We start from the raw sequence: 12,994 nt of genomic DNA, 5'->3' as shown, positions 1-12,994 counted from the left end.
ATAGGCATAGTTAACAAATGAAAGATTTTGATAGAGAACAAACAATGTATTTACCTTAATAATATTCAAAAGTCATCATATATATATATATAAGTTCATGATATGCAATACTACATGGACACACGTCCAGATCGTCCGCTCTAAAATTCTGCCATCTCTCTCCCCACATCCACCACTGCTGGTGGCTCACCTCCAACTGCCCAACGCTACGCGCTGTTCACATCCAGCTGCCCAACACTACAATAGCGAATATTTCAGCAATGAAAACCAGCCACAGACTTCACACACCACAGTCAGTGATTTTCATATAGAGCGCTACACGGCGTTACCAACATAAAACCTAAACAGCCTACTTACAATACGAATAGCGGAAAGTCTAATGAACTGTGACAGCGGCTACCAGCTGGATGTTGCGTGGAATCCCGTCATCTCCGAGATTTGCTCCAGACGAAGACGCCAGAATACTCCGTTGGCTGCGACGAGTGGCAACGCCGAAGACAGCTGATCGTCGCAGTTCGACCAGCGAGGGCGCTGCCGCCGGGCGATATGATCCTTCTGCTACCGTAACTGTGACGCATGTCCAGCAATACTCTCAGGGCGGAGCGGAGAACGTCTTCATCAGCCTTCGATTGCTCACCTGAAGATGACTGATAAATGTCCAGTCGAAATATCGCGGAGTGAAGTTCACGAAGACTGGCTGATATCCCGAATCTCTTCGAACAATACTATCACTTTGTTTGTTACAAGGCCCAGTGATGTAAGAACAGCGTACTCGTACACCATTTGCAAACAGCATGGACCCAACACAGGAGAAAGCCCTATGTGTCCTCTGGTATCAGGAGGCGCAGTCGCCAAAAATAGTCCAGAGAAATTTCCAGACTGACGTCTTGAGACTTCTCATGATGGCGTCTCTCACAGTGTGAATTGTCTGTGCACTAGGTTCAGGCCTGCCTGTTCTAGGGAGATCACAGACAGACAAAAGGGAGACCACAGACAGACACTATTTCCCTAAACTTCGCATATCACATCATGATACTTTTAAAATCTGATGGCTGCCTATGGTATGTCGTCTCGTATTTTCTGTGGACGGTTGTTGGTGACAGCGTCTCGTGATACCAGAGGACACATTGTTCTTTCTCCTTGTTTGAGTACATGTTGTTTGTAAATGGTGTCGATTCTGCTGTTGCTCAATCACTGGGCCCTATAACAAACTAATTGACAGTAAATATACATGTACACATACAGAAGTATCTGTCTATCGACATATTTTATGCCTTATGAATCTTTATAGTCAGGGAAAGATTTCTGGGAAAGTATTACAGCCATTCGACAGCAGGAGCAGAACTCAGGGATTTCCATTATCTGCTTCCTGCTCAAGTTAACAGCACTCCTTAACAATGTGCAGCTTCCTGCACAGACGCAACAAAGTATGTTTCCGACAAGTGCTGAATAGACACCTGCCACAATGAGGAAGTCACTCGACCCTTAGGCCACCACAGTAGGCTGACCGCAATGGCTCTTGGAAGTGTCGTGGTAAGTCCACGTCTTCTCTAGACTGGATGAAGCCCCTTTCCCCGGACACTGAAAACTGCCAAAACTACCTCTGGCGTCCATAACGGTCAATAGGGTTACCCATGGTTGTAGTCATGAATGTGATGTTACAGGCCGTCCGGGGTGGCCGAGCGGTTTTAGGCGCTACAGTCTGGAACCGCGCGACCGCTACGGTCGCAGGTTCGAGTCCTGCCTCGGGCATGGATGTGTGTGATGTCCTTAGGTTAGATAGGTTTAAGTAGTTCTAATTTCTAGGGGACTGATGACCTCTGAAGTTAAGTCCCATAGTGCTCAGAGCCATTTGAACCATTTTTGATGTTACACACGTTTTAATCAGCTCGTAGTAATCAACCAGATCTCATTTAATTGAATTCCTTAAACTTAAACTAACCCAATGTCAATCAAATATCCCAGAAATTTAAGAACCAATATTCATTAATAACTTAGGGGACTGTAGCTGGGTGACGTCTTCGACAATCGCTGTTAATTCGACAGGTGCAGACCCTGTCCTTTAAAAGACACTTCTCCGACGGGAGAGAGCTGCGCAGAGATATCTGAAAACTCGATAAACATGGTGTATGCCGAAAGTCAACACACCTGCACGTAACGACACACACACACACACACACACACACACACACACACAGACAAACACTGTAAACACTAGCGGCACCACAGAACCGAAGAAGTCCAACGTCGGAAGTTACTGATAATACGCGTTAATTACCAACGGGTAAGGTAGCAGTAACTCGATCCCTCTGTTGTTTGACCAGGGGACAGCGCACTATTCGAAGTAGAATTTATGCAAAAAGGTCTGTCTGCTTTTATAATGTCATTTGCTAATTTAATCTCAACTGATACCTTAATAACTCTATTCCAAATCAGTCTCCATCACAAATCAATATACGTTTCATCAAATCTTAATACATTTGGCTGTAGGGAAGACAAGTCAGCTTCACTGTGAGCTGCTTATTGGCAATTGCAGACATAACAATACCAGAATGAAAAATGATCGCACAAAAAAGGTGAATATGTCCTGAACAGAGTTAGGAATGTAAAAAAGGGAAGTAGCTTTTCGACTTATCTTGCAACTTCAAAGATATTTAAATTAAAATATCTTGACTTATTCGAGCTTTTTTTTACTTGTTGGTATTAGTACCCATGTCATGTAATACAATGCATCGACCCCTAGAAATTCCGTCCCCCCCAGAAAACTTTTTTCAGTTATTACATGATGTACTCTTCACCTATATGATTTTATATGTTGTTTACTGCGGCTGGCAAATCTGGATTTTGGGTACAGGATTATGAACTTCAGCCTACAATTTTCAAGATGCAGGTGTGCCAACATCTTGCATATAATAAAGCTCACTACCCCTGCCGAAGTAAGGTTAAATCAAAACAATGCACGTGTACGTCAAGATGTTTTGATTTAAATGTCTTTGAAGCTGGCGGGTAAGTCGAAAAGCTAGTTCCCTTCTTATATGTACCTATCTCTACCGAGGACATTGTAGTCTTTTCTGAGCTACGACAGGAGCATTCTTTATGCTGTACGGCATTACAGTGGCTGGGGCGACTGTAACTGTTGTGAGATACATGAAATGCATTGGCAGTTCCGAATAAGGACTGTCATGAGCTGTATACTGGAATGACGACAGTGAAAATTTGTAGTGGACCGGGACTTTAAACGGGTTGTCCAGCTTTCCACGAGTAGTTGTTTGGTTGGTTGGTTTGGGGAAGGAGACCAGACAGCGTGGTCATCGGTCTCATCGGATTAGGGAAGGATGGGGAAGGAAGTCGGCCGTACCCTTTCAGAGGAACCATCCCGGCATTTGCCTGGAGTGATTTAGGGAAATCACGGAAAACCTAAATCAGGATGGCCGGACGCGGGATTGAACCGTCGTCCTTCCGAATGCGAGTCCAGTGTGTAACCACTGCGCCACCTCGCTCGGTCCACGAGTAGTTGCTTGCCCACTGGTCTACCCGAGCACGACTCACGGCCAGAAACAAACTTCCACATGTCGTCAACCAGTCATTTCATGTAGACACGTTTATGGCACAAATTTTCATGTCGTCATTCAGTACGACAGCTGATTGTAGTCCAGATTCGCAACTGTCAATACATTTCATGTATTTTTTTATTCTGGTACCCCACTTTTACACTATCATAATTTTGACATTAGACCACCATAGCTTGGCAACCAATGTAGGTTTTTGTTCACTCGGGCGACAACTGAATCATTTGCTTATATCGTGGCAACGGATGAAGCTTTCACAAAAAAAAGAAAAAAAAAACAGCTCGACCATTAATTTCATGTATTTGTATATATTCTTAGAAAATTACAAAATCTGAACCAATTCGCACAAGTCTGAAGTGTAGAAGTGGCAACCGTAAGATAAATTCATAAAAAACGTGATTTTTACAGATAAAATACGCATGAAGCTAGATTTGTGAAAGTGAGTTTTCAATTTTATACTAAGAATGCATTTTTTATTTATTTGATTCACTTTAAACTGTTTCCGCCCATTCAGTTCAAGTAAGAGCGAATTTTACGTGCTACATTCAGCTTGGTTTTAGACCTTTGTGTCTAGACGATTGATAAGGATTAATGGATAAAATAAATTATTTTTGACTTTATCCATTTATCTACCTTTGTGTAAAGTCTGAAGTAATTTGTATACATTTATAGTACAGAAATGGTGCACTTCAAAAACTCCCCAGGAAAGCGTGTTTTTGCACATAAAATCGAAATAAAGCAAAATTTAATAAAATCGTCTCAGGTTTCCAGCTCTCCTCGACCACTGCCAAGTTGTGTGTCGCCGTGGTCTCGCCATTGTACTGTAGCGCTGCTGGCTTTTACGTCACTGATGCCCTCTTCCACCCAAGTGTAATACTTTCGTCCTGCGTGTGTTGCGCCCGCTTCAGTCTCGCGATGGCAGCGAGGCAGACTGTGCTAAGCTACTGTCCGCCCTCCATGTTGATGGTCTTCTCAGATATTTTTATTTCTACCGCTGTTCGGCTCCGTAGCTGTGTGGTCAGCGCGGCAGAATGCCATATAAGGCGCCGGGGTTCGATTTCCAGTTGGATCGGAGATTTTTTCGGCTCTGTGACTGGCTGTTGTCTTCTTCATCTTATCATTCTCATCGACACGCGACTCGCCGAGGTGGCGTCAGCTGAAAGACTTGCACCAGGCGACCAGCCTACCTCATGGGAGGCGGTAGCCACACGACATTTCACTTCACTTCTGAGCTCCTTTCACGACGCTATCCCAAAATCCCTTCGTCTCTATAATGGCAGATGTTTTGTCGAACACAATTCGGGGTCAGATTTCTAAAGAACGTTCTGCCACAGCTGATTTTTCGGGATAGCATAGGCTAAGCATCTCTAATGTTCGGTCGCGCGTTGCTACACAGTGCGTACTGTTTGGCCGACGCAGTAGCAGCCGCACTGAGCTGGTATTTTGTACACTCAGGTATTCTAAGTCCGTCACATGTCTCATGAGTTGTCGCAGCTTTGATGTTTTTTAAGGTCCTATACACCGGAGGATAAAATTTGAATAACCAGTCTCCTTCCACTCCAGAGTTACTTACGGATTACATTTTTCTACGTAAAACCCGAACGGTGCACATACAAATGGTGCCATTAGCTGAAAGTAAATTTCAGCCACATTAAATTCTTTTCCAAAATAAATTAATCGATTCGCATAATTTGCCTGAGCTCCTGTTCGTCGTTCAAACCTTGCTTAAAATACTGTAACACAGCTGCAGCAAGACATATGTTCGAATAACTATAAAAATGGGCGCTGGTCGGGGCTAAACAAAATAATTTTTATCGTGCGTTCCCAGTTCAAATAGGAACCGAGCACCGAGACGCCCCCCCCCCCTCCCCCCCCCCCCAAACCTAGATTCTGTGAGTAGCCTAACGGTATAGCCCATTTTATTAGCACAGTAGTCCCCACTCACGTGATGAAGAACAGCCTTAAGACAGAGTACGATACCTAGAAAGATACTGCGACATTTGAAAGAGAAAAGGAAGCCAAAGACGAAGTTATATATGATACGAAAATTTACGGAGAAGTAATTTAAAGGTCTGGCGATGCTATTGTAACTACCGCGAGAAATTAGTTTCATGGTACAGCTTGACTTAAAGAAGGGACTGGTTGAAAGGACACACTCTGAAGCATGAAGGAATAGTAAATTTGGTAATGGAGGGGAGTGTGTGTATGTAGAGGGGGTTTGCGGGGGTTACGTACAGGGACACCAAGGCCTGAACACAGTAAGCAGGTTAAAGTGGATGAGGCTTGCAACAGCTATGAAGAGATGTAGAGGTTTGCATGAGATAGCCTGCCATGGCGGGCTGCATCAAACTAGCCTACGGACTGGAGCCCTGTTAGTTTCAAGGGTGAGTGAGTTTTACAGGATGGCTGGGGTTTCATAATACTCTTTAAAAGAAAAACAAAATGTTCTGTTTGATGGGCATGTATATGTGTACCTCTAACGAACTTCTGCATCGGAATATCTCTAAGACATAGACCCACGCTTCAGTTACTCTACTGTAAAATTTAAACACAATGGAAATGAAAAGATATGTGCCCCTGTGTAGTGAAACTGAACATTAAATAACGTATTTTGTTCCAAGACAACTACTATTATTCGCCACATAGTTAAATAAAATTAATAAAAATGATAAGGACCTTGTATACTTGAGTAACAAATGGAATTCAATATCACAGATTTCTTTCGAAACGACACGAACGACAATGAATATAACTCAACATTACACATCAATGACACACACATCACAAAAAGTTTTACATCACCCAGGTTCCGAGAGTTTAGGAATCTGTACAGAAAATGGGAATAGACATCAACATAAACATCATTACAGCCCTTTTTATTACTCACGAAAACCACACATTGCATGTTGTACCACCATACAGCGAGACCTTCAGAGGTGGTTCTCCAGAATGTACACACGGATAACCCTAATACCCAGTAGCGCGTCCTCTTGCATTGATGCATGGCTGTATTCGTCGTGGCATACTATCCACAAGTTCGTCGAGGCACTATTGATCCAGATTGTCCCACTCCTCAACGGAGATACGGCGTAGATTCCTCAGAGTGGTTGATGGATCACGTCGTCCAAGAACAGCCATTTTCAATCTATCCCAGGCATGTTCGATAGGATTCGTGTCTGGAGAACATGATGGCCTCTCTTGTCGAGCGATGTCGTTATCCTGATGGAAGTCATTCACAAGATTTACACGATGGGGGTGCGAATTGTCTCTCATGAAGACGAATGCCTCGGCAATATGGTTGCACAATCGGTCGGAGGGTGGCATTCACGTATGTCCTTTAAAGATTTGGTGATGAAGTTTTCAAAGGCGACTTTCTGAATGTAAAGAATAGTGATATTTTTTTCGATGTTGCCTTCTGTGTTACTTTTCTCAAGCCCAGCCGGTGCGCGTGACAGTGCCTCCGCAACAATGTTCTCCTTGCCGGGAATGTAGACTATTGTGAAGTGTAATTCTTGCAGAAACAATGCCCAACGTTTTAACCTGTCATGATTTAATTTTGAAGAAATAAGAAATTGTAATGCACGACGATCACAGTATACTTTTACGTGCTTACCAGAAAGACAGAAATGGAATTTGTTAAATGCCCAAACGATAGCTAAAGCTTCTAATTCAGTAACGGAATAATTTTTTTCAGATTTTGTTAGCACGCGGCTAGCAAAAGCAATGGTTTTCTGAACAGTAGTATCATTTTCTATGGCTTCTTGAAATAAATGGGCACCAAGACCGACCTTAGAAGAATCCGTGATAAGGCAGAAATCTTGTGACAGATCTGGATGAGCTAGTATTGGCGCGTTAAATAGCGCTTCTTTCAATGAATTGAATTCCAATTGTGCCTTTTCGTCCCAGTTCCAAACAGTATTTTTTCCAGTGACAGAAAAAAGTTTAGGTGTAACTAGAATTTGAATATTCAGAAAAAGACAGTAAAAATTTATGAGACCTATAAAACTGAGGACTTGTTTTTTTGTGGATGGAACTGGAATGGCTCTGATTGCTTCTGACTTTTCAGGATCTGGCTGAATGCCTTCAGAAGAAATAATGTGTCCCAAAAACTTCACCTTTGTCCTACCGAATTCAGACTTTTCCAAGTTAACTGTAATTCCAAATTCTGCAAAAATACGTAACAAACTGTTGAGGATGCGATTATGTTGTTCACATGCGGTGTCTGCTATTAGAATATCGTCCATATATAAGGTGATGTGACGGTTTAAGAACTCAGGTAAAATGGAATTTAGCCCACGAATGAATGCTGCCGAAGAAATGTTCAAACCAAAAGGAAGTTTCCTAAATTAATAATAAACGCTAAAACAAAGACAAGCTGTGTATTTTCTACATTCTGGATGAAGTTCGATCTGATAAAAGCTGGATCTGAGATCAATAGAAGACAACACTTTTACACCATTAACGTGTTTAAGAAGTTCTTCCAACGTTTGCAGCCTGTTTGATTCAGGAATGATGATAGTACTGACTTGTCTCGAATCTAAGACAAGCCTGATGGATCCATTTTTCTTCTCAACGACATGTAATAAATTGCTATATGAGCTTATTGCAAGGCTCAGTAGTGCCCTCGTCAAGCATAGATTGTATTTCTATTCTAACACAGTCCCTATAATGTGCGGGAATTACATATGGTCTAATACAAAATTTAGTACGCTCACGAACACGAAATTAGTACTGAAATCCCTTGATTGTTCCTGTTTTGTGAGTAAAAACTGTGGAATCTGCTTGTAAAATCTAAAAACGTCCTGCCTATCAGTGTCATTACAATTCTCAATTGTTTGAATTTTATTCTGAATTTACTCATTAGTATCAAATACGCAGTCGATATCATCCCTGTCAATACTTGCAGAGTGATTGATTGTTAGTGTCATGTTACGAACTGTTGTCTAACAAGAGGTAAAGCTGATTAATTTTCTCGTCATGGTTTGAGAACCAATCTTAAAATTTCATAACTATCGACTTACCTTCTTTCTCTAAACTTATTTCAGCATCGTGAAAGTTTAAGATTGCTTTGTATTCATGCAAAAAGTCTACTCCCAATATAATTTCCGTCGACAATAATGGAACAACAAGAAAGTTAATAGAGAATCTGTAGTTTTGACAAAAGAATTCTCAGTTGGTTTGTTGGCGTACATCTACACTTTTTCCAAACATTTCACCTTGTAGCCGGCCGGGGTGGCCGAGCGGTTCTAGGCGCTAAAGTCTGGAACCGCGCAACCACTACAGTCGCAGGTTCGAATCCTGCCTCGGGCATGGATGTGTGTGATGTCCTTAGGTTAGTTAGGTTTAAGTAGTTCTTAGTTCTAGGGGACTGATGACCTCTGAAGTTAAGTCCCATAGTGCTCAGAGCCATTTGAACCATTTTTTTGCACCTTGTAATTTAATCTTACGTAAAGAAAGTGTGGGACAATCGTTCGATTTGTTGCATTTGCTAAAGGCTGTTTCAATAATTACTAGAATGGGACTGCCAGAGTCAAGTACTGCCGTAAATTTTACGTCATTTGCCGGCCGGAGTGGCCGAGCGGTTAAAGGCGCTACAGTCTGGAACCGCACGACCGCTACGGTCGCAGGTTCGAATCCTGCCTCGGGCATGGATGTGTGTGATGTCCTTAGGTTAGTTAGGTTTAAGTAGTTCTATGTTCTAGGGGACTTATGACCACAGCAGTTGAGTCCCATAGTGCTCAGAGCCATTTGAGCTATTTTTTACGTCATTTACTGAAATGTGAGTTACAGTATATGCAACGTTGCTATGTTGTACGTTGTGTTCCTGGAGTGAGATGTTTCCTAATGTCTTCCATTTACTGAAATGTGAGTTACAGTATATGCAACGTTGCTATGTTGTACGTTGTGTTCCTGGAGTGAGATGTTTCCTAATGTCTTCCATTTTTACGTAATTAATAGCCAAGGCAGCTACTTCGTCAGCTTCATAAGCACGTTTTGTGGCTGCCGGCGGTGTGTCATTGTCTACTGTCTCTTCGTTGTCGCACGTCGTTATTGGGATTTGGAGATCTAACCTCTACCATTTCAGCTTGTCGAGAGGGCCCTGCCCTGTTTGAATTCCGACAGTTCTGATGAAATTCACGTCTGTCGTTATGATTATAACGTCTGTCGTCATGTCGGTAGTTTCTGTAATTTCTTTATTTCTTTCTTGTCGATCACGTGGTGGAGAACTTCTCCCTGAGTCGTAACTGCGCGGTGGACCGTCGCGTCTGAAGTTATTCTTTCTCCCTTGATAATAATTATTTTGGTTTCCATATTGTCTGTTTCTCTGATTGTCTCTGTCATAGTCATTGCCGCGGAGAAGTGATCTTTCCTTGTAATTATTATTACTCTGCCAACGGTTGTTATACGGGTGGCGTCTGTTTTGGTCACGATTTGCGTTGTAAGAATAGCCTTGTCGTGTCCAGTTATTATTTCTGTCATCGCTGAATTGTGACGGATGTGACCTGTTTTCGTTTCCCGCGATTGCCAGTGTCAATTTCCAATTCTTGTAACAGTCCCTGAAAAGCTTCAATGTCGTCTTTGCAACGTCCTGCCAAAATAATATGCCGTAAATGTTCAGGCAATTTGATTAAGCAAATGCGGATGAGTATGGGTGTGACAGATACTGATTCTTATGCAGCACGTCTTCAAAATATTTCACAAGACTGGAGAATTCAGATTGTTCGAAATGTTTCATCATTATGATGCTATGTTTTACTCGGTCTTTTGTAGCTTGAGACCAATACGCTGAGAGGAAGGCATGATAAAATTCTCCTTCACTGTGACAATAGTGAATGATCGAACGCATCCTTACAGCAGGTTCATTCTCTAAGTAGCCACACATAAATTCTAATCTGTGCTCTAATGACCAGTTGGGAGGAAAACATGAGAGAACTGTTGAAGCCATGCTTGTGGATGAATGTCGTTGGCAGAATTCTTAAATGTTTTGAATTTATGTGTTATAATGAACAGATTATAGTCAAAATCATCACGTCAGCGAGTCGCGTATCGGTCATTGTTACGTCGTGTCGACGGTTCCATTTCAAAATTCGGTGCACCTTGCCAATTTCTTTCATAATTTCCGAAATGCTTGTGTTATTATTTTTTGGCTTTTCCATATTTCTAAGTCCCTCTTCCAGTATTGGAGCGCGAGTGTCCTTTGAAATATGTAATTCTTGTATTACTTGTGCCAACTGATCTTGTATTTCCCGGATTTCTCTTTTGTGTTGTGTATTAATTTGATTCTCATTTTGTTTGAATTTCCTAATTTGTTCATACTCTTCTATGTCAGTAAAGACTATACCGGTCTTGTGTCATTCAGATTATCATCTACCTTCGTATATAAATTATTTAGCTGATCCGAAAGTTCGACCACTTTCTCTGATAATGAACTGATTTCCTCCGTGTGTCTTTCTGAACCAAGTTTCAGAGTAACTACTGTGTCCTTTAAGTTTTCCTGAGTTTTTGTAAGTTGCGTAACCGAAACGGTAGATGCAACTGAGTCAATTTTAACTTGCAAGGTGTTGTGATTTTCATGAACAATAGTTTGTAGTTTTTTTATGGCTGCTTCGTGATTCTGTAATGCATTTTCATGCCGCGAAAAATTTGGTTGAAAATGCTCACAAATTTGTGTTTTTACGTCATTACAGACTTTTTGACATTTCGACTCGATTTTAAGTAACTCAGGAGGTAACCTTCACGTGTTTGTTGAAGTGTTTCATTAATTTGTTTCTGATTTTGTTCCATTTGTTGCTGTGATTGTTTATCATTTTGATCCAGTTGTTTTTGATTTTGTTTCATTTGTTGCATTAATTGCAATAATAATTGCAATTAATTTGAAAATTAAGAATGACCATGCTGGTAAAACTCTTACGTTATTTGATTTTCAAACTGAGCAAAACTGAACGTACTCAAACAGCTCTCTCTTTACTTATTCTGATCATCACTAAACTGACACACAAATTGCTTTAGCGCAACGCAATCTGACTTTCAATAATTTAGTGAAACCAAACTTCTAATTGTTGTTGTCTATAGGTCCCTTAACTCTGACTTCAGAGCATTTCTGCTCAAGCTAGAGACGGTTCTTGATTCATTTTATAGGAAGTACTAGAGATTAGTGACTTCAATATTAATTTTGTAGATGGCTGTGAAAGAAAAGGATGTTGGTAGATCTCCTAAATTCATATGATCTGATGCAGACTGTTTTTTCCAACTAGCGTGCAGGGGAACAGTAGCACAGCCATAGACAATATTTTTATCCATTCTTCATTACTAGATGGGAATTCTATTAGTAAAAGGGTGAATGGCCTTTCAGACCATAATGCACAAATTTAACACTGAAAGACTTTTGTACTCAAACAAATGTCACATGTAATTGCAAACTATGTAGGAAAGGTAATCCAACGGCAATAGAGAGTTTTTTAAACCTCGCCAAGGAACAAGCGTGGCAGCATGTTTATAGTGCCAATAATATAGATGACAAATATAAGACTTTCCTTAACACATTTCTCATGCTTTTTGAGAGTTGGTTTCAATTAGAATATTCTAAAGGGGGTACTAGCAGTAATAGGCAGCCTGGTTGGCTGACTAGTGGGATAAGGATATCATGTAAAACAAAGCGGGAATTATATCAAAACGTTAGAAGTAGTCATAATCAAGCTACAGTAGCCCGATACAAACAGTATTATAAGGTGCTTAAAATGTTATTAGGAAGGCAAGGAGTATTTGGTATGCAAATAGAATAACTAATTCACAGGATAAAATTAAAACCATATGGTTAGTTGTGGAGGAAGTGTCTGGTCAGCAGCACAAGGTCAACAATATAAAGTCAGTTCGTAGTATAAATATTTCTGTTACTGATAAATCAGTACAATGTTTAACAATCAGTTTCTGAGCATTGCTGGTGAATTAAATAAAAATTTAGTTTCTACAGGGAATCATACAACTCTCTTAGAAAATGCCTTTCCGCGATTGATGTCTGAAATATTCCTGTATCACACAGACAATGGGGAGATTGAGTCAATAATTAAATCATTGAAGACTAAGGACGCTCATGAATATGATGGAGTGCCTAGCAGAATATTAAAGTACTGTCCTGCCCATGTTGGCCCTGTATTTAGCCATATTTGTAAATTTTTCTTTAGGAATGGTCAGTTTCCCGAACGATTAAAACACTCAGTAGTAAAGCCGCTTTATAAAAAAGGAGAAAGGGATAATGTAGACAATTCTAGACTTATATCTATTCCATCAGTGTTTGTTAAAGCTACTGAAAAGGCTGCGTACGTAAGGATAATTGATCATTTTATGTCACATAATTTGCTATCGAATGTACAGTTCGGCTTTAGAAGCCGCTTAACAATTGAAAATGCTATATTCTCTTTTCTCTG

The sequence above is a fragment of the Schistocerca americana genome, chromosome 3 (genome assembly GCF_021461395.2).
Source record: "Schistocerca americana isolate TAMUIC-IGC-003095 chromosome 3, iqSchAmer2.1, whole genome shotgun sequence".
NCBI lineage: Eukaryota > Metazoa > Arthropoda > Insecta > Orthoptera > Acrididae > Schistocerca > Schistocerca americana.
Note: the sequence above shows the minus strand (reverse complement) of the source record.